At 38.5% G+C, this 23,694-nt stretch overlaps 1 protein-coding gene and 1 long non-coding RNA gene across 5 annotated transcripts in view; one reads left to right on the top strand and one right to left on the bottom strand.

The window, feature by feature from the left end:
• LOC117606958 (uncharacterized) overlaps positions 1–23,694 on the bottom strand; it is a 65,259-nt gene that overhangs the window by 13,501 nt on the left and 28,064 nt on the right. Inside the window, exon 1 of one of the 3 annotated variants that reach the window (XM_034330048.2) lies at positions 17,585–17,720. The exons of the other annotated variants lie outside the window; for them this stretch is intronic. The gene's annotated coding sequence lies outside the window, so the exon portion shown is untranslated. Of the gene's footprint in view, positions 1–17,584; positions 17,721–23,694 lie in introns of those variants that run through there. 3 annotated transcript variants of the gene reach the window in all.
• LOC117606971 (uncharacterized) overlaps positions 17,809–23,694 on the top strand; it is a 107,954-nt gene continuing 102,068 nt past the window's right edge. For both annotated transcript variants that reach the window (XR_004582107.2, XR_004582108.2), the window contains exons 1-2: positions 17,809–17,951; positions 18,053–18,192. This is a non-coding gene — a long non-coding RNA (uncharacterized LOC117606971). The remainder of the gene's footprint in view (positions 17,952–18,052; positions 18,193–23,694) is intronic.

The raw sequence follows: 23,694 nt of genomic DNA, 5'->3' as shown, positions 1-23,694 counted from the left end.
ATGCAAATTATATCACCGCAGACTTTTTTTTTTAATAAATCCGACAAAGTAACCATATTTTCAGAATTAACACATTCGTCGCTACGATAAAAATGGTAATCTCAAATAAAACCCATTATAATTACAATTATTTGCAATATAATCATTTCATTTTTTTAACCCTTTCACTCCGGCACACTTGAAAGTTAGTAGTAATAATTTTATGGTTGAAATCTTGTAAATTGGCCCTTTGTTACTCATTTTCATATGTTTCAAAATATTATCATTAGAACGGTAAAAGTAACACAGCTGCTGTTGTTGCAGGCGAAACGTGACAGGGAAGACATTCCTTAGCCCAGCTTGCCTTTTCTCAAATGTGTAACACGAGGCCGAGGAGAACAACGCCGCGCCTTGTTCCCTTGTTTCACCAAATCGTTCCATATCTGGTTTCCTAACGGGACCAAAACGCGCCGTGCCCCTCGCCTATTTCTGATGAATTTCGCGATACCATCCTCTGAAACTGCGTGCGAATGCATAATGCACCGCGTCAGATCACCCAGACAGATTTCACCTGACGATAAATCAGCCAGCCTCGAGTGCTCGATGTTCCGACGATCGTTGGTGAAAAGTCGTAGCCAAAGTACATGGGAACGAGGATATTATTCCACCCCTTAAATGGAAATTTTATTGCCATTCTGTCTTTTCTTTCTCCTTCGATTCTTCGAAACTTTCTTCTCTAAAATCTTCATTGTTATACACAATCAGTGCGTGCATTTTTCAGAGTTTAGGCTTCCTTTTAGGCTTTATGGGTTGAGGTGTGTGCCTTTGCACTCTTTTCATTGTAACAGAGTTCCTAATATGGTGGTTTGGATTATCTTTGCCATGGATTTAGGTCTACCATTGCTAATAGTAGGTTGGGCTAGGTCTACCATGGCAAATAATGGCTTGGGTTAACTCTACCATGTTCAACACCGACTTAGATTAAGTCTTCCATGGCTCACAGTGACTTGGGTTAAACCAGTCATAGTGACATAAATTATGAAGTCAGTTATTTTGATAAAAAAGAAAATTGCTTAGAGATGGTTTCCTTTGAACCTTAGCCATTAAGGATAGGACCAGTCGTGGATGGAATCATAGGTCATGCTAATTTAACACATCACCATAGGCTATTTTCTGCCATGGAGAGAACCGTGAAATCCGAGAGGAGAAAGACGAAATTTATCAGCGAACGTAGTAAGTACATACTTAGGTGTTCGCGCCCTGACGTGCTGCTTTGCATTCGATCCCGTTAAAAGACAAGCTGGACAGATCCTTTCGCTTCTGGACAAATTTAAATTCGACTCGGCGCGTATAAAACTGAATCTATGGCCAGTATAGAAATCCTCACGAAGGATTTCCAGTCTCTAGAAAGCGGTCTGCGCGTTGCGGGACAGATTTGCGAGGAATTCGAATCACCTACTCGACTACACGATTCCTTTTAGAATAATATTAGGTGTCGGCAAATGTAACGACAGCTTTCGGTCGCAAATCCTTATTAGTTTGAAGGAATTCGTACAACATTATGCTTATTTGCAAAGATACGAAAATAACTAGGCCTTTTATCGCGACCGGCTTCTTTTGCAAAAGAACGTTTCAACATTTTCTAAATTAGAAATTTCTCGATCAATTAGCTGGATGATCGATATTAAAATGATTTCCACGGACTGCTCCCTCCCCCGAAGTAAATAAGATCGTTACAAACCAGGAGAACAACACGCTGCAGGACTTTATCCCCGAGCTTTGGCAGAATTTACATTCGCGTCCCGTTAGAGGACCCCGATCCCAGATGCGTCCCGACATAGTGAAACGCCTACAACGAGACACGGTAATCTTTCCCTCAGTGTATGCAAACGTGTACCTGGCTCGGTGGAAAAGAAAGAGACAGCTAGAGGAAAAATAGTTTCCTATACGAATATGGAAATAGTTGCGGATGAAATGCATCCAGCCGGTGCACTCGTGTCGGCCCTGATGCACCTGCAGTTGCAGGCAAAAGAAATGGTAAGAAGAGCGAGGAAAAACACGAGGTCCTTTTGTAACTTTTCTTTTGTAATGCCGTATTGTAAATAAATATTCAACATTTTTATTAATTTTTATTAATAATATTGATAAAATTATCTTAGATAGAGGACTATTGCTGAGGATACGTACTACGTCAAAAAATATTTATAGTTTGAAAAATCAAAATCCGCATCGTCCCCATCTGATACCATGTATTTACTGTGATTCCTGCTGTTGCTATTCCCCCTATCATTTATTAACTCGAAAGCTCATGTAAGTCGCAATGAATCCTTCAAGAACACTCCAGACAAGGCAGGAGGAAAGCTAGCGTAACAGAACGTTACAATGTTCCCCGAAACCTATCGCGGCTCGGTGGCCGCGCGTACATCGTTTCTCATTAATCATCGCCGCTCAACAAAACAGTTTTTCCTTGGGCGAAAAAAAATAGGGAAAAAGTAACGCTGAGTTTTGCGCTTTAAGAGTGCAATAAATAACGTAGTTTATCGAGCATCCCCTCGCCGCGGACGCCAACAAACCGTGTCCTCCGGATAAATGATCCTACGTCATTGCACGCTCACGATTCCACGAGCATTACAAGCGTTCACTTAGGTGGTCGTGCGTCCGCGCTATTTATCCTTCGATCATATTGCGAACGCTGCAACTTTGTACCTACAACTAAATAACTTGCTCGAGACACCGCTAATTGTACCACGCATTTAACTGTACGTCGATCTGAACGTTAGACCTACACTGACGGGCTCCTACAGGATGTAGGAAACCTTGTAATTTCTTCACTTTTATTTTCTTTCACCGAGATCGTGAACGTTTATCAATGACATCTTTCTTGGATAAGTGTATCGAGAGGAATTTCTGCAAGTTCGCGCGGGTTCGAAGATGTTTCACGTTAGAAATGAAGAATTCAGAGCGATAGATTCGCATTGTTTAAAGAAGACTAATTGCATGCGATGGATCCACCAGTTTAAAGACTCTTGGCTAATTTCTCGATGAATCATCGCATTAGTTACGTTTACATCTCGAGGAATCTGCCATTAGCCCACACTTTCAACCGTTGCCTCGTATCTTCGCGAATGATGAAGCGAGAAATTCCCGATAGCGATCTCGCGGACATGAATACGAGTGGAAAGGTGAACGTTTGTCGCGAGGAAACGCGGCGTTTAATCGATGAACAAACGGCAATTACCTGGTGGGGATGATAGACAGGGAGATAAGGTGTCAGTCAATGGTTGAAAGGATTAAAGGCACGGATCTCGGGTGAACAGAAATAGGTTGGATCGAAATCTCTGAGACCTTGAGGGATTTCTAACGAAACGTCGATGTAGGTTGATCTTGTCACTGATAAGGCTTCTGATCGCTTTTGTTTAGCCTCGGTAAGGAAAATTGATTGGATGATGAAATCCAAACTGTGTCGATAGCTAGATACGCTAGAATAGCGGAAAATTTAAGAACAACCACGACCTTGATACACCGGATGGACGGAACGAGTTTCCCTCATTCGCACCTTTGATTATCTCTGATTAGCCCACTTCGACAATTGCAAATCTCTTTTCATCTGGCGCGGTAAAAAAACGCCGGAAGATTACAATTCTCAACGATTCGAAGGAAATGGTTCGAAAGCGGAGAATAGTTTCTCGCGTCGACTCTCGCGATCAGAAGCGGACACGGGATGCATCGCGTTAATCGGCACCCAGTAAAGCTCTCTCGTCGTGCCACTTCTTTCTACTCGATTAATCGGTATTCCAACTATTTCTAGGAAGCGGGCCGCTGGAAAAGCTGTTATTAATACGAGCGCCGGGAATTCGCATACTTCTAACGGAAAACAGCAAAGAAATGCATCCGGAGGAAAGTATTGAGCAATCGCAATCGTTTAGATTTGCTGATTCTGATTTTGATTATATTCCATGTGGAAAAATAATTTATTTTTAGTACGGGATGGTGCATAAATCACAAAGGGGTACTTAAGTTTCGTTTCGAAGTCGGACGAACCGTAAACCGTCTAAATTTGCGACGCTAATTTGGAATCAGCCTGTACGTATAGTGAAACACGCTCAGCTAAAGCAGTATTTATTGCTGGCTGAGTGAAACGGGCGGCTACGTACGCGCTGGTAAATCTAGCACGGTATCGCGTGAAGCAACTGGCAAGTACACGAACACCTAGATACACGTATAAATATCGGTACCATCGGATAGCAGCAGAGCCTAGAGGGTTTTAGCTAAGCTCCAACTCGCAGCTGCACCGGTAGTTTGCAACAGATACTTCGGCTTGCTACCGAACGTGTTTGCGGTAGGCCATCTCGAAGACGAACAACCGTGTACACCTACGTCTCGCCATGGTATTTTGATGCGTGCCTGATCCTCGTGGAACGGTACACCGGTGTTACACAATTGCGCTCGATTCCCGCGAGGAAACTGGTTCGATCGCGTACACCACCCTATTTTCGCTTCCAGATTTAATGCCTTTCAATCTTTCGCCATTTCGTTCCCTGGGATTCACTCGGATTCTATCGTTGTTTTCGATAATAATTCTAGATTCTAATAATTAGACGAGAAAATCTAACGTCGTGCTTCGATTTAATTAACCTAATTCACTCATCGATTCTTACCTCTTCCGTTCATTTACTTTACACGCAGCTTAAACATAACGAAAATTCTAGTTGCGTACTTTTACTTATTGAATTATATTACGAAGAGAAAATGAAACTATACCCGCAATTTAATGTAAGTGCTAATGTTAGTTACGAAACGAGGAAGTTACATCGGTTATTATGTATTAGGAATCGCTGTTACAAATTCATTTTTGGATAACACGTGGAAGTTAGCAAAACTAACGAGACGTGACTCTTAAGGATTTAACGAATTCTTTTTTTCATAAAGCAACTGCTTTGACTACCGCTTCAGAATTTGGTTGATTACCAAAAACACGTGGAGCACGTGCCTGACAATTAATTAAGCGAAACGGGCAACTTTTGCGAATGCCTTCGAACGTGAAAGCAAACCGAATCACCAGGTTCTGCTGTATGTGCACGGTGATACGCGTTTAATGCACCTATTCGCGCAACAAGCAGCGGTTTTTGCCTGCATACCTGCCAGCTACAAGATACGTACGTGTTCGATCCGATCCTAAGTGCTCTCGCGGCACAAACTTACAAACGTATAAATCGTGGCGGCGGTAATCGTTCGTTTCTCCCAGCATCGAGATCGTAAATCAGCCGTTTGCAAAATCTACATGACAAAAGCGAACGGAAACGATTAGCTACCCGTTGATGGAACTTTGATGCCATTTCAACTAATTTTTTATATAAAATATCATTCTTTTTCTTTCATAGCGCTGAGAAAATCTGAGAAAATGGGAAGGAAAACGGCTGACCAGAAAGGTCATAATTATTATTAATAATAAAGGGCGAGTTCGATAATAAGAGACGACACTTATAGAGGCAACAATTATGTTTAGCCTCCAACACGACCATTAGAAAGAAATATGATTTCAGTGGAGGTTGTCCTGGAAAAGCAGACCGAGTACGCGTTGCGCGCGGGTCTAATTGCTAATTAGTAATTAGTAGGTAGGAACTCGACGCTGGAGGCAACGAGCGACCAGGTAAATCGAGCCGGGCCTGTTGAAAATGAAGAAAGTCACGTTTTCGGCCGGACATACCTTTGCGCAACACCGTGAACCGTATAATTATTTTGTTAATTCGTCGAGGAAACTATCGCTAAAGAAACCGAAGCTGATCACCACCACGATAACGGTAACGATAATTGTTATGGTTAAATTAAAGATGAACCATTTGGACCCTTGCCCTTGTTCCAATAGTTATATTTCAAAATATTTAACAAATTTATACGCGTATCATTGCCCATAAAATGGTCGACGTGGAATTCAAAGTATTAAATTAATATTCTAAACGAAAGCTATCATAAATTCCGTCAGTTCCCTGCACCTCGAAAAGAAAGAAAAAAAAAGAAACGACGCTTATCCCAAAGAAGCTTAAGAACAAAGAATATCTTGAGCTTAAGAAGTACCGTACCGAAAAATCACCGGAAACAGCAAAAGCAGCACGCGGCGAAGGTGCCGCGAAACGGAACCCTTCATAATTTCCCTTCAACGGCAATTTGTTCGCGGTTACATTTTCATTCGCGCATTCGAGCACCGTTGCTTCATTTCGAAACTCGATCGCCCCGTTGCCGCCTTATTACCGGGCTTTTTGCGCGTACCCAGAGGAAGAGGCGTTTCACCGAATAACGACAGCAAAAAATGGCCAAAAGGCGCAGCGAGAGGACCGAGAGACCGAGCCAACGGCAGAGGACAATAAGTGGAGGAACGAAAAAGAAAGAGGGAAGAAGGGAAAAGGCAAAGACGTGCACGCAGGATGCATTTTAAAGTCGTCTCAACATCCGTTCAGTATCTTCCTCTCTTTCTCTATCTTTCTCTGCTTGATCCATGCGTCTTTTAGGAGAGCAGAGGAATTTCTGTTCTCTCTCCGGCATACGAAATCTCGCGGGTTCTACGTGAAAGAACGCCTGCTCTCACCCTCTCCTCTTTCCTTCTTTTTCTGATTATCTTTCCTTTTTTTTTTTTTCGACTGCATCGCGCGTGACAGTGGCCGACATCCGCCATTTCGTCCAGCTGGACGTCCATCATGCTTTCCTCAATTTTCTATCGATTTCTATTTGAAATTGTTAAAAATAAAAAAATTTTCAGCCAAACGGGGTTAAGATTTGGAAGATTAACCGAATCATCCAATCATCCAAGGATCACAGCTCTTTCGTCATCAGATTTCGCGAAACACATTCCTTCTGCATCTGCGCTTCTTCGTGCGGTGCAAAGATCGGCATCGTGGTTCCTCGAGCGTGGTGCAACGGGGTTAATGTCGTAAATTCGTTATCTCGTCGCGAGGACGTTGAATTGCTAAGGGGTAACGGTATAAAGAACCTACCGGGTGTTAAAAAAGTAAATAGCTCGAGTAAAACACCTTGACTCTTGGTTCGCTAATTGATTCGAGAAAAATTATTATGGATCGGTTGTTTCTCGACCAAATCTTTTTATCATAAAGCGTTCAATCAAAGTATCTGTTCTCCAAATGCCACATGTTACAATGTAGATATATGCACGTCATATCGATAGCCATTTGTAAAGGCCTTCAACAGTTTAATTACTATTTATCTTCGATTTTTATAACGAGTCGGATATCAGTAGGATCGAGTCGGTGATAAGAAAACGACGGTGGACGAATAAGGATTAATAAAAATGCACGGTTGTCGTTTGAACGCGCGCCTAATGGATACCTTGCAAATTATTTATTCCCGTAGCAAGGCGGCCTTCGGATTTATTCTCGGTGTCGAAAACCGACGCGTTTCAATCATCTGAATCATATCTATTAATTAATATTAAAATTTATTTATTATTTGAAAAAATAAAAATTCCAAATTGACGCGTTAAATACTTTGAAGTACAGATTTTATTTAGAAATAACTAGCCCGGTTGCATTAATTTATGATATAATGTATGCTGCCAAGAGTATCGCATTTCGTATTCAGATTGACAAGCCGATATGCAGGGTACTTCCGGTTTTCAGGGACGACAGACGTTGAAAATAAGTAAATAAAAAAATGTATGCAAATATTGCGAAGTAATTTTTCAATTTCCTGCACACGATTATTCTACCGAGGAAAATAAAAACATTTAAAAAATAGTAATTAATTAAAACAATTACATCATTATTGCCTGTTACGTAATAAGCTTATCGTTATCTATTTGATTGAAAAGGCCAGTTTTATTCCCGTATTTAATGATCTTCTTTGAAATCATGGATATCAGGAGGCCGGGATCATCGGTGAATGAAAGCAAGCACACCTGTTGGCATTTCCCGGTCTGAATTGAAACGGCAACTGTCGTGGCTTAATAGGACCGTGCAGAAATTCATATTTTACACGGTGGCACGTTAATTCCTCGCGCCGATTCAATAGACATTTAAATTGAAACGAGAATATTTGTTCGTGGTAAGGCGAAACGGCTCGATCAGCGGGAAACATTCCCGGCGTAGAGGTTTCCGACAATTACGTAGCGCGTGATACAACTACCTTACTTGCTTGCGTATCACGGTTCTTACATGTCCTCGCATTAGCCGTGACTACAATTATGCCGCTTCGTAACGGTATCTTCATTTTCTCGGATGTCTTTCGCGGTACATCCACCGCCTACTTTACATTCCCAGTTGTTTACAAAGAATCGCGATATACAGGTTCTATCAGAAATCATGCGCTGTTCGAGTTTGCTTGGAATAAGGAAAGTTGCAAAGGTAAGACCTAATCACTGCCTTTATTCTCTGCACAGTGTGAGGAAAGGAGGTTAGGAGGTCTATGCTAGAATGTTTCCAAGTTAGGTCTTACGATTAGGATACTTCTTCTATTCTTATCCTTAATTAAAAGAAGCCTATGTTACATCCAAACGTACACTCTTTAGCAAAAGGTAGAAATAAAATTCCTCGTATATTTCCATTCAAGTCGTAATCCCTACAGCAAAGATTCATTTTCACAATCGCTCAGCTGTACAGCTCTAAAGCGGATTAATTTGAAGGAATGCTTTAATGAGATTCGGGGGCAGCTGTAACCAACCGATCTGCGGTCAGGCGAAAATTTCGTCGAACGGGTTTCCAGTCTGATAATATTTCTCGCGACCTGTTTCGGTATGAAATACTTTCCATGCCGTTGTGAACACTAAATAGATAGCCGAGGAAAATGCGAGACGGCCTCCAACGAGTGAACGTCCGTGGTTACATAGTGGAAAAAAAATCAAAGGACTGCTGCGTGCTCATGAAATTTAATAATCACCTTCGTTGACAATGTTGCTTGGAAAAAATTCAGACATCGTTTTCTGTCTGTGACGTGATCGAATGATGGAAATTATGATAGGAACCATTCACGTAACTATAATTTCTATCTAAGCATAGACTAAGTCCTTTAGTTTTAACAAAAATATCAAGTGTCTAATGTTAACATAGTTTTTATTTAATATTGCGAGTCTGAAATAAGGGTGAAAACCGTTAGAATAAACGTCCTATTTAAATTCATAATAGGGGACCCATAACTGTGCTGGCAAAAATAACGAATGAGACAACAGATATATTTTTATTCAAATAATCATCCAGGTAAGAATCATCCTCGAGTGAAATTCAAAAGAGAGTTCAAGTGGTTATTTTTTACATACATATCTTGTTAAACTGAATGAATCATCAGAAAGAGAAGATCTACTTATCTTGTTTGCCGTTGAAAATACAAAAAATTTAATAGAACGAATAATAGCTTTCTTCAGAAATCTTTTGTTACCTATGCTGATGATTAGTTATGCTGTGTAAAGTAGCGTCAAAAGATTCAAGAATAATGAACTAATCGGTAGAGGCAGAAAAACAGATGGATTTCTATTCATCTAACTAGAATTAATCAACTAGCAAAAACTTTGCAGACGAAGTAATTAACTTTTAGCAAAAGAATAAGATAATTCGTTACCGTTAATTGCCTATAATTTAAGACATTTGACTATAGATTGTTGCAAATTAAATTATGGATTCAATATGCAATCAATTCTCAAATCGTGGTTTTAACGAGGAATAGTCTCTGGTATCCATTTCTGGCTCGAATTAATTAATCAAATAATATATTACGTCATTTTGAAATCTGAATCATCCAAAATTGCGTAATTCTAAACACCGCACGTGTATTACTACCCGGTCATTTGCATTTTTAAATATTATAATACGTTCCTCCAAATCGTACGTCCCATTCCAACCCTGAAACAGGAAGTTGTCGTCCGGCGAGCAAGCAAGTTCTCGTTCCCTCGACATCTGACACGTTCTCGAACACGAAAATTCGTCGCTAGGAAAATGTAACCGGCTACAAATTTCACGCTGTTTCGCGCGGCTGTGTGGGTCTATTGCATAAGCGTCCGGAAAATTTATAAATGGCAGGCAGTCTACACATCTGAAACGAACGTTACGCAACGAACGGTACACGAAGCTGTATAATATCGAGACAAGTACCGGTTTCGCAGACGCAAACTTCCACCAAAGTTCGCGCGAACCGTTATTTGTTTTCGATAATTCTAGACCGCTCGACCCGGTCGGAGAGGGAAGAGAGAGAAAAAAAAGGCAAGAAGGCGGCGTGGTTATTAACCATATCCGTAATTGCTTTTTCATTAACGAACCCACCAAGTCGAAGGTGGTCCGTGTCACGCGATCCCGTTGCAGAAAGCGTCCCGTGCCCAACAATGGGCGTCCGATACTTTCACTGATTGTGAGTTGCAAATTTCTCAATAATTTCATTGTTGCTAGGCTTCTCTCACGTTCTTCCAAGGATAGAATTTTTCTTCAAATTTTCCTACCTTCTCTCCCTCTATACTTATTCTTAACCCTTTCGTACACAAGATACCTACGATCATCGTTTTTTTTTCATTTCAAAACACTTATGTAAAATTTTAAATGTTGGTGAAAGCGTTAATTAAGAAGAGCCTACTTTGCACCCAACTGTGCAACACATATTAATTGACAAATGACTTAATAATCATGGACAGCGGTGGCTGACTATTGAAATAAAAATTCGCAGATAATTTTCCCGTGACGTAAAACGTTATCTAATTGAACATAGAATTCAACCGCGTGCATCCATACGAGATACTCGTCCCTGCATTCCGTTACACCGGGAACACATTCCACGCTTACGTAACTATGTAGCCGTTCGATCCTGATAAACATTGCAGCTCCAACGTCCAGCAATTCGCAGTGAAATGTAGATCGCGGAAAATGTAAAGAGACGGGAGAGAAAAATGTCCTCGAGCCTGGCGTGTGTGCCATTCAATCGGAACCGCGTGTATCGTGCGTTCACCGTGAAAAGCGTGCTTCAAGTTTAACAGCTAAGAGACGGGACAATTAACAGGCGCCGCGCTGCGCTGTTCCGTGACAGATTTAATATTATCGTTTATCGTTGTTTCTCGCGAAAACCGTGCCACGGAGAGCGTTTCTTTCCCCTGAGAAATCGTCTATGCAACATTGTAGAAGTACGGTACGCGTACGGCCGCGGTAGCGTGCATTGCACAACGATTTCGTCTTCGGTTCATTGAACGAGGATAGTCTTGTAAGGATGCATCGGTTACGGATACGATAAACATTGCTGCAGCGATTGCGGCAAGAAAATAAAAAGGTGCAAGACGATATTTCGTTAGAAAATAAATTGAAATTGTCGAATAAATTTTGTTGGGACGATGGATTATTGTCAAGTATTTTATACTTTTAATATTATTCTGAGAAGCTCTATTAAAACTATTATTTATAAATATGAGAATAATATGAAATTGTTTGTATTTATTTAATTTTGAAAGTTTAGTAATTATTGAATAAGAAAATAAGAAAGTGAAATATTTAATTAGTAGATTTTTATTTGAACGTATCTTATAGTGATAGTGCTACGTAGAATCACTATTAATTCTCAAGTTACAGCAATTACGCAAATATGTAAATTAGCGAGGAAGTAGAACCAAGCTGAATTTTAAAATCTAGTGAATTTAAGTATCAGAGTTAACATAAACAGCAATGATTATGGTTATAGAAAATCAACACCGTTCCAGGATAGACTGAATGTTAAATGATCCAGTCTACTCGTTAACATGTTAATTTAATATCGAATTAATTATATAAATAGGTAAAGTTATGAAGTACAAACCTTCAGCAAAATAAAACATTAATTTAGCATATTATAATTTATCAAAGAGCAATGGAACTTTAAAAATGTTTCCTTGTACGTTCATTGCCATTGTCTTGTATCGAGTTAAATATATACAATTAAAAAATTCCAAGAGATCATCTTTCACCGAGAAATTTTCAACATTGTTTTAGAAACTGTATAATTCGCGATATTGTGCACGCCTGCTTAATGATTAAATCGACAGTTAATTGCGCGAATCTGCTAATTGTGAAGAGATTGAAATTATAACAATTATACATGGTACCTTCAAATCATAAAATCCTTCCAGGTCGTAATTTTATTTCCATTAAATCGTATGTACCATTTTTATGATATTTAGATCTTTCTAATGAACCAACTTTCAAATCAAAGTGCAATGATACCAATTATTAAGGATTGATTTCCAATTTTCAAATTCCAAATTTCCCTAAGTAGTATAAAAAAGAGGAATATTCAAATCTGAAATCTTAATTTATGGCAATTGGCCTCAGGTAAAACTGCTAAAGAACTTTCGAAACGCAGTGATCTTATAAATGCATGAATTCTAACGAATCTAACGAGATGCTTGTTAAATTCACGGAGAAACTAAAATGTTGCTGTTGAATATAGAGATCAACACGAAGTGACATTAATGACTACGCTCGTAATTAACGGACCAACTTTCCACGATGCACTTAATATTTATTTCTGTTTAATGCATTAAACACGTTTTCTTACTTGAAGCGTTATCGAATCTCTTTTAAAAAAAGCGGCTGATAATTAAAGAGTTCGATGAATAAAATTGGCATCCGTATTTCTTCCTTCCATCGATCAAACTATAGATCACGAACACACGTAATATACATTTCATTTTATCAAGAAATCATTGAAGCATCCAAGGTAGTACAAACCTATAATTTGCAAAATGGAGTACAATATTCGATGACGATTTGGCAGGTTAATTACATGTCAACGTTAAATTGTGAAAGGCTCGATTGGTTTACTTTCAATATTTTACCAAAACAGATGCAATTTCTGAAAACAAACTTAATTACCTTGTTGCTTTCATCATAATTTTATCATAATTTTTATATTAAAATAATCTCCTTATTTTATGATGTCATAATAATTAATAATTCTGAAAAGTTTTAAATATCAAGATACCGCAGCTCTAAATGAAATCACAAGCGTCAATGATAAAAAAATTCAACTTTTCTTTAACAAATCCCCTCGAATCATGGTTTCCATACTACAAAGGATAGAAAGAACAGTGAACAGAATGATTAGTCGATCGTAACCGTTGATTTGCATGAAAACAAACTTCCTGCGGTTACCTTGGGTGCCAAGCTCTCGATCATAGCCACCTTATCTCGAACACATTTTCATCGTGTAAGCTCGATGTAAATCGGATCTACCGGTGGGTGTACATCGAGCCCCGTAGAAGTGGAGGATATTACGAGTGGCCAGAGTCGCAAGGACGTTGGGCATTGCAGATTTATGGGATCTATCGGATCTGCTTGTATCAATGCTGTAGATCGACAACCAGATTCGACGTATATCGTTCACGCTGGATTATGAACACAACGGTTACGCGTATGTATGACTTACATACATCTACATTTCTCTCTATGCACATTCGTGTGTGCGTCACGGGAACACGAAACTCTTACATCATCGCCGATAGTTCTATTCGTAATTATTGATCAATCGATACGCTCCGACTCTTGTTCCCTCGCTTTTCTCAGTGTGGGAAAAATAGAAAATTTGCAGTATTTCAAATACTTGAAAGGATAAGAATAATTGGTTAGATTTATTGAAAATAAAATTAACCATTTTTGGAGATTTGAAAAAAAAATTATTTGCATTGCTTGTGGATCTCATAAAGAATATTAGCATATCAGGGATGTATAGAAAATATGGCCTAGATAAGAGGTCGGGAATGTAAAATATAAAAATGCACATCACTACGTCATCGACAACTGGCTACAAATGTTAAAAAGACAAGATAGTACGAGTCATCGACAAGCTACAGATTGAAAAAAAAAAAATAAAAACCTACGAATATGTAAATAGATCGTGATAGAAGGTAGGAAATAAGAATCGAAGTAGAACCTGTCGAAGCGATCCTTTTGTCGATCTGGAATTGTCGTCCAGGGACGGCTGAAGAATTATTTTTAGAAGGGGGCAAAAACCGAAATCCGCGAAGGATAGTGGGTACCGCTATGTGATTACTCAATCGTAGCCGGTGGCTGTTGCTGAAACCGCGCTTGCAAACCCGTTTCAAGGGCAGGGTCGCTGGAATAATGGCGGCAAACGAAACTAAAACGAAATTAAAAGCAAAAGAGTATATCGTCTTCGTCACGGTTCCCGCGCGCCTTGCTTTTTCCTTCGCTTCGAGGGAATATCTTTCGAGATGAAACGCTCGTACATTGACGGTGGTCCTCTCCTCTTCCTTATTACCCGTACTACCCTCGACCAGGATACATAAATTCCCGTTAATAATTCTTTCTGATAACGTACAGCCATTTTGTTCTTAAGATTTTCTGTTTCACGGGCACACGTGGGTTATTAAGCACGAGATATTAATTACGGTAAAATGGTTATGGTGTCCTTGGTGAATAATCGCGGGCTCACCATTAGCTAATGCTTACACGAATCTGCCTTTCAATTATCCGACCAGTGTATTACACGTCTACTGATTTATACCTCCTAATGACTACTCGTCGAATTTCCTTGTTTTCCATATTTTGTTCTTAATCACAAGTTAAATTAAATAATAGACTGATGATTCTTTTTAGGCTATCATATAGAATAGATAAATAGAAAAATTTATATTCTATGTAACATTTATTATAAAGTGTTTTGCTGAATGTGGCAATGAACGCGTTAAGATTCTTCGAACTTCGAGCTATTAAATCAGATCGAATGAAGTTTACCCGTTCAGATAAAATTTATTCATAAATTCACGATCGTTAATACGACACCGTTCGTCAATTAGCATTTCAACATTTTTATTCGACGGCCTCTTTAATTAGTCATGTAGGACGAAAAAACGAGAACCAGACTGATTGACAGAAAATGCCGGGAATATGTGTCGAAATTATAAATGCAAGGGAAACTGTTTCGTAACCTGGCTGTTCGGTGTAGATATGTCCGTCACGATATCAACTTGCGTTTATTGAACTCGTTTTTTTTTTCACCTTTTCACCTTTTTTTCTTTCTTAATTAAAAGAATATGAATCTATTTGAGATATCAAGAATATAACTACTATAAACTTGCAGGTGGTTAATTATTAAAATATTCATTTAAATAGTTCCCTTGTAAAATTACATTGTTCGACACATACCTGGGTATAATTAAATTTATTGAAATTCGAAATAGAAATCTGAAATTTTTTAAGAATTTTGAAGAAATTCCATGAGGTATATGCTTAATATCGGTTGTTCTAGTGCTAAACCTGAGGAATGCACCGTTTAAAATGACCGGCGACGAGCAACATATCAAAATGCCGTTTATAAATTATAATCGTGGTACGATACGCGTTCCGCGCACGAAAATAAGGGTACAAACTAACGACGTGAAAGTTTCGTGGACAAACGGTACCGCGAGTCTGCATAACTTTATGAACATTCGTCGACCCTTAATTCGAACAATGCCCCATTGCGTGGATAAAACGAATCGGCAAGAAATAAAGAAAAAAAGAAAAAAAAAAGAGAAGAAACAGAAACGGGGAGAATGTACAGTTACGCGATGCTTTTGAGTCACACGCAGATCCGTTTTCTCGAAGATGCCTCTCAAATGATTGCGGACATTCCAAATTATCTTTGATTCTTCGTTATAACAGCGCAAGATGATTATTCGCGTTATTTAACGATGAATCACGCAAATTATCTCAGGATCGAGATCGAAGGTTCACTTTGATACGAGTTTAACCATCATTGCTCGCTTGAGTAAGCCGTCAAATCGTTTTCCTTTCGCACAATTTCAATCAAGCCGGTAAATACTAGTTGGAGATTCGTTAAAAAATTTGGAAATTTTAAAAAACGTATTTTGACACACAACGGGATACAAAATAGCGATATGACTTGGCAAATAAACAAAAAGATGTTTAACAACAAGAAAGCGTGACGAACGTTGCTAACAGAAGGAACCTTCACGCTTCGAGCTGCGATTTTAGACTGATTCATGCGCAATAAAACACGCGAAGATAAAGAGATGTTACTATAAAAAACATTAATTGGAAGCCATGATGGTAGAAATAACTGAACATATATATTATGTTTTTTTTTAGTACATTCCACAATGTATTTCATTTGCAAGAATGAAAAAACTAGAACGTAACGTTAATTTGAACGGGGCATCCAATACTTCTTGCTCTCAATTTTTAATATTTCATACCTGTCGATCAACGTCATGTTACAAACGAAGAAGAACCCTATCATCGACAATTTGCATTTAAGTAACAGTCTTTAAAGTTTTTAAGACGCATCATATGGTATTAGGACGCGCGTTACCGTGAAATTTTATTAATTGAACGCCGGTTCCTCAATTTGAACCTTCTTTTCTTTTTTCATTTTAAAAGGCAGACAATATTCTTTCGGCACAATAGCGCTGAAAAGACGAACGTTAAATTGGCCATTAACGAAAGAATCACGTGGTATCCGCTGCCTGATACCAGGAGGCGAAATTTGTGATCGATTAATACGGTATTTAATTAAGTGGGTGGAGTTGTTGGCCCCGTTGAAAGGAAAGGGAGAGAAAAGAACAAAAGGAACACACTGGACCACCACGAACAGTACGTATTATTTATTGTTCAATGATACCGCAACGACGCGACGTTTAAGAACGACCAAATGTGTTCCGCGTGTATCGAAAAAGGAAGTGGCCGATGACTCGTTGACTCATTCCGTAAACTCGATTTATAGTACCGGTCAGGGTATTCGTCGTTTCACCTTCGGTCATGAATATTTATTGCCGCGCGCAAAACAATTTGTTTGATTCTCTTTTTCCCGCGCTCTGTCCGATGCTGAACTGCGCATGCGTCTGCGCATGCGTCTGCGCATGTTCGTCGAACCGAAGCGTCTTTTTACGCGCCAATGTATCGGGACAATAAATCTCGTCCACAGGATGTTATCCGGTCGAAAAGTAATTAGCCCATTAATTTCGTTTCAAGTTTGTCTCGTCGTGTTTCGATATTAGCCAGGAGGGAGAAGCATTAGCGTGAATGAACACCCTTAACGTCGAAGTTTGTTCGCGACGAAATACGAAGCACGATAGACGGTCGCGATCTAAGCGTTTGAAAGTATGTTAGTTTATACGAGGCTATTGATGCAGTTCACTGCGTGAGAAAGCGAACATCGATCGAGGTACAGTAGGAAACAACTTTCGTAAAATTTTGCGGTATTCGCTCGCTTGCAAGCTGATTCATTATTGTATTTTTATAGGTTATGTTTAGCGGGCTGGAATATCTAGATGGACTCGCGGTTTAGAAAAGCTACGCCTCGACACGTGAATCGTTTGCAATTGGAATTTTGTACGTTACAATCGTTCCGTAATTCTGATTTATTTCCACATCGTGCCGATACATCGCGAATACAACTGTTGAGAGAAAGTTGATACGAAATCAATTGCAACAAAATGACTCTGAATCTGGCCTGTGTATTGTTCCGTTAAATTATTATAAATGAGATAAAGAATATAAATCCCTACTGACACACTTGAGACGTAAGAAACTATGATTCACTATTGCTGCAATATAATACCACGAGAACGAAACAATAGAATTTGAAATATTTAAATTGTATGTTAAATAATAAAATTTATTATTTATAGGTACATCACCTCGTTAGAAGATAACCTCCTTGCACAATTGTAACACCAGACACTTTTAAAAAACTAAATTAGTTGCACACATTTTTTTCGTAGGTTATAACAGCAATTATTCGGAATTGGAATGTAAGTATCGATATCATACGAGTACAGTGTGCTGTAAATAATGAATAAAATTTGTGCAGCAGTTTCCCGGATGATAAGTTAAACACCAAACGGTAAGAAAGTAAACACGACACTGAAGAGCAAACATTAATTTATCGCGTGCTAAACCGAGCGCGAACGATCGGCCGAAATATGTAAACGTAAACAGTGGCGCCGCGCAAGGCACGAAGTCCCTAAGCAACAATCGGAAGAAGTAACCAAATACACAAGCAAGGTTAGTCTATTACAAGTATGGCCGCGATGAACATCGTTAGTAAATTATCGCGCGAAATAATTATATTTAACGAGTAATAACGAACAATATTATACGCATAGTGTGAAACAGTGTTGTGCATCAAGAAAGGAATAACCATTACACCGAACAATGGAAGAAAACTTGAAAATAGAGGAGAAGGCTGTTCGAAAACATCCGACGTCCACTACTAAGCATCCAATTGGCATTTCGACCACGTGTGGTGAGTTTTGGACATTTTTATATTCCTAATCGGGACTATGTCTTGAGAATATTGAATTATTTCGCGATGATAATACTAATGCAAAGTTGTGAAGTCTTTAAATTTCGAAATGGCGGACAGACTGCATTTTTTAAAGAAGCCGGTAGTCGCTTCAATTTGCCTGGTTAATATGTAAATCTGTTATCAGCTTTACGCAGTAGAACGTAATATGTAATTAAGAAAATTATTGAAACTAGGGTTTAAAGTTTACTTTAGGGGACACCAAATTTTCGACAATTTATTTTCTTAATCTATAGTTTTTGATGTGTATAATCCAATATGGCGTCGCAGTACCGTAGCAAATGCACTAAAAATGTCCTAAAGTAAAGTGAGGGGAATTTTTTCCGGGCACACTAAACTATCGACATTTTATTTTTTTCATCTATAGTTTTTGATACGTAGAATTTGAAAATCCAAGTCTTAACTTCAGGAATCGAGTGTTTAAAAAGTTATGCTTTTTGCTTGTTCAAAACAAAAGCAAAAGAAATTTCCTTTTAATGCAAATGAAATATGCGCAAATGAATGGTCAGTAGGTAATAATGGCTAACGCGGTAAATGAATATGTTTCACGGTAAGACGTTACTCAAAGCAAACGTTTTATTTAAACGTACATACATATGTGCATACGTCTCGTTTAATTCTTCACGGAGACTTTGTAAGCAAGAAGATTGACGCACGACAAGTGCATCGTGGCTAAAGAGTTACGGCCCGTCAGAACGAACGAAAGAAAGGCTTAATAAATATGCGATAAGATGCTATCCCGCCGAATATACGAGGCTTGATCAAATATAAATGAGACTGCAAAAATCATGATTCGATCGGTATATTTACAAACGTGTAATATGCACATACGCAACGTTCTTACTTTCTTCAATTTTCATATTTTTGTTATTAGATGCATTGAAATTCAAACTTTTATATTCTTAAAAAACGCGAAAACTTTTTAGTCAACTCGATATATAACGTATCTGTTGTTTTCTTTTTCTTTTTAAATATATACTCTTGTAGCTTTTACCGGTACCATGAATGCGGGTATATATTTCTTAAACGCACGTGTAAATTTGGATGCTCACCCGGTATACGATATTCGAGCGTGTACAGAGCAAACGTGTCCTCTCAAAGATTTATGCTCGCGATGAGAGACGATATTTTATCCCCATGGTCCAGGGAACTGGCAATTCGACGTTCGAATAAATTTTTATTCGCTACCACGGCGTCGTTGGTTCGATAACTGCGTGAAAATATGATATTATCGTGGCATATTTTTCTGATATTCTCGTATCGAAGTTGTACGAATATATGCCACCTCGTCTTTTTATTTATGTAGGTACTTTGTTTTTAGTTTATCTTGTGTGTAAGAAACCGGGTAGCCGGCTACCCATTGAAACTGTAATATATCAAATTGTTCGCGTACATTTTTATTTTGACAACGTAAATCAACGCGAAGGTGAAAATTTAAAAATCAGTAGGTAGTGGGATACTTGGTAGTTTATGTAAAAGTTAATATCATTCGTAACTTTCTTCGTGTATTATTATCGAAACGGAAGGGAAACCTTTGATGACTTTGGGCACTAAAATACGAACCACAGGAGTATTATTATAAATCATTCTACAGCAACCTATCCATTCTCTTCAGGTAGAATCAATGTTTAAATGTTATTTGGAAAAAATCTGATTTCCACCGATCGCATCGTGAATCTTGCATAAAACTGAGCAGCAGTGTTGCACAACAACCGAATCGGTGAGAGTTCTCTGGTGGAGGATCGAGCGGCGCGGCGCGGCGCGGTGGTCCGATTCTAGGCCAACGAGGCCTGCCTACGCCGAGAGGCGCGATCTCATTTTTCGATTAAAATTCGATATTGCCTGGTAACTGTAACTTGCCTCTTGACGAAGAAACGTTTCACGCGTGTATAGAACGCAAAAAGCCGGATGAAGAACCGTAAGAAACGTCCAACAAATGAGGAGACGTACCTCGTGTCCATCAATGTCGTTCTCTTGAATCGCAGTTACTTTAGCAGACCCGACGATCGTTTACCACGGGATTCTCGTAACGAACCGCTTGATTGATCAGTATTTAGGGTAATATGGCTGAAACGGAGGTGAAAATGATATCGTGAAACTAGAGCAGGCTCAACCCTTTGTGATTGCCCGCTTTCAGTTGCCATCGATATTTCTTATTTTCAGTCAGCGTTTCATAAATTTGTAAATATTGCTAAGCATAGTTATTTGATGAAACTTAGCAATTTAGCAAAATGGTGCTTTAGAATGAAAAAATAGTTGTCATTCAACGCAACGTCCTAAATTCCCATTTTACAAGATTGGAGGCAGATTGGAGACAGAAAGAAAATAAAAGTTTGTCCCCCGTGGACCCAATAGTCGATTGGATATCCGTGGAAATTTCCAGTTTGCTCAGTGCTGCGGTACCGTAACAGGATTCAGCCGCCTGTACGTTTGACGCGATTTTAAAATTTGCAACAGACTAGCAACCTGATCTGGACGCGTTAATTGAATAAGATTACTAACGAGACGCGGTAGTCTGATCCTTTTCTGATCCAGGATGCTTTCCAAGCTTACTCAAACGTTTCTGCGCGACTCTAGAAAGATGATATCCCGTTAACCTTTTGAGAAACGAATTTATTAAGAGAAAAGGTTAAAAAAGTTAGCCGATACCAGATTATTTATTTTTGACAGCCATAACTCGACCCTGGTGTCTGTTTTTAACGAACACCGACTAATTCTGAGTCACGACTTCTTTTGTCTGGAGAATTTGGAATCTCGAGAGCTTTCCGTCCGAATGTTTGCGGGGAAAAAAAACCGCGGTGTTTTCAGAAATTTAACTTATTCGAATGAAATATTATTCCAACAATATGGTAAAAATTGATAATCTAGATTTTGAGTTAGAAAGTCACAAAAATCCCTATTAGTCGTTTGATAGCAACAAATGTGGAATTGCGTGAGCTAATAGAGGTTGGAAATTAATTTTTGATGGTTAAGTGTGCTCTGAGAAACGAAAAAATTGGGACGTGTAACGGTGAATACTGTGGACGTAGTTTCTTGGTCCTAGCTGCCGGTACTTTTGACTATTTGCAAGCTTCTCTTCGCGAGATCGTGAAAAGAAGCTCAGAAATGTAACGCTTTCGCGGATTAAAGTCTTCGTTGATAGCAAAAAAGTAGATTGCTTTTTACAGGACAAATGACAGGCGTTATTACGGTTACTTGCGATTCGCCTACGAGTTTCGAATTTCGTCCACAGAGAAAGGGGTCTGACCAGCGTTCCGGAAGTGTCCTTTCTTCAAAGAGACAATTTATCTCGCCCAATGTTTGATTTACTATTTTTCATACCTTTGATACCGTAACCGATGCATTCTTTGCAAGAAAACATCCTATTATAAGCAAATGTATTTCGTGTCTGTCGCATACTGTTCTTTCGTTCTGCTTCTTCCTTTTTTCCTCTACAATGTAAAGAATACATAATGGAGGAGTGAAAGTTTTTACGAATAAAGCGTGACTGTTACGGTTGAAAATAAGAATTCTTGGGATGCATGAGAACAGGAGTTCTGTTAAGTGATGGTTTTAGCATATGCATAAGGAGTGCAGAAAAATTCATTTAATTATTATAAATCATTCGTGTATTTACTTAAAAATAGAAGCATTTTTTTAATTGAAGAAAAAGCAAATGGATCCAAAGTGTCCTTTCAAAACGCAAACCGAAGTAGAATATTAAAAAAATAAATACTACCTGGGAATACTTTCGATCGCGAGAACCGCGCGATCGCGTCGAGAAAATCGCGCGCGTTAATTATTCCGAGCGTGCTCGTTTCCCGGCCTAGAACAGCAAATATCATTAAAAGCATTCCGCGTGAGGAAAAATTAAGGTAGACGTAACACGTAAACAGCGTGGAACGCAATAATATTTATGGACCGGCGATGCTATCGTTGATCTATTCTCACGTGGAAAGCTGACTCGTTAAAATCGAACGGAACTGTAGAAAAAGAAAGTAATACCAAGACACAGAAGGTTGCTGTTTAATCGTGATTATTAGCTTAATGAATGGGCCGTGGTTTTAAGCAGCAACTTTACGAAACCAGTCGGTCCGTTTGACCACTAATATCTAATTGAGAACAAATTACTGTGGTGCTAATGTTCTTTTTGTCCTGTTCGATTTATGTTCGCCGGTGGAACGAATGAATTCTTAATACGTTTCCATGTTCCAGAACCTAGACATTTTTCTACCGGCTTTGTGTTTTTATACGGTTCAATCAAATCTTGAAACAATTTTTCTTTCTATTTTTCGATGTTTTTTTCATTAGCACAGATTACAGTCAACGTAATTAAAAAATTTTAATTAATGAAGATTGTTAGTCGTTAAGGTGTTAAATGGTTAGCGTTATCCGCAGATCTTTATCTCAATTAAATGGTTGGGAAGATATATTAAAGATTAATTTTCTGTTAAATATATGCGGTGTGTTAAAAGAATTTGGAATTAGATCTTTTTTTGTAATGATGAAACTCGAATGAAAAATTATGAAAAATTTATATAATCGTTGAATCCTAGAAAAACATAATAAAATGTAAATAAGGTAATTGAAATTTAACGAAACACAAATACATCATAAGATGATTAATGGATTCTCGAGCGATAAAAATTCGATTGGACGTTAACTACGTGCATTCATTCAACGCGATACAAATCAAACGCATTAAAGTAAAATGAGGCTGATGTAACGTTTTTTTTGGCGTTACAAAAAAGAAAAAAACTAAAGAAAAAAATGTGGTAGGTAAATCGTTGGAGGTAGCGGTACGATTATACAGCTGATTCATAAAACCGCTAATAACATTGACACGTCAGACCTGGTTAAAACGCATGCACTTTGTGTATGATTATTCTCCTGGATTTTCTCAGACATATTTTCGTTTTATTTTTGTACTCTGATGTTTTTCGTGCTGTATACCCGCAACCTTCGCCTCGCTTGACAAGAAAACGATGTTTTTCTTATCTATTTTTTTCCTTTTTATCACAACGAGGAAATTGCAACGCTTATTACCGATATAATTTTGTTCAGATGTATCCAACTTTGCATCGCAATTACTGTTTCACCTTCGTTCATTCATCTGTATCGAAATCTTTTTCTATTCCAATGCTGAAGTAATGTTATAAGCGGATATGCATCAGGCTGATAAATCTTATTAGCTGAAATAAAAAGCTCTTATTTATTTCTTTTTAGTTTCTAATTTTGGCATTTGAACCCCTTTATTATTGTCAAATGACTTGAAAGTGTTAAAATTTCATTACACCAACGATTTACTTGAAAAACCTTCATTTCCTTCGATAAATAGTCTGACGAACTATTATCGCGAAACCGGTACAATGTTCTCGGAGGAATCATTTGCGAAATCGGCTAACGAAGCTGGTACTACACCGTAATGAGTTAATAAATGGGCCTGTGAAGCGAGCACGTAAA

The sequence above is a fragment of the Osmia lignaria genome, chromosome 2 (assembly GCF_051020975.1).
Source record: "Osmia lignaria lignaria isolate PbOS001 chromosome 2, iyOsmLign1, whole genome shotgun sequence".
Lineage (NCBI taxonomy): Eukaryota > Metazoa > Arthropoda > Insecta > Hymenoptera > Megachilidae > Osmia > Osmia lignaria.
This window is presented reverse-complemented; position numbering and strand designations above follow the sequence as displayed.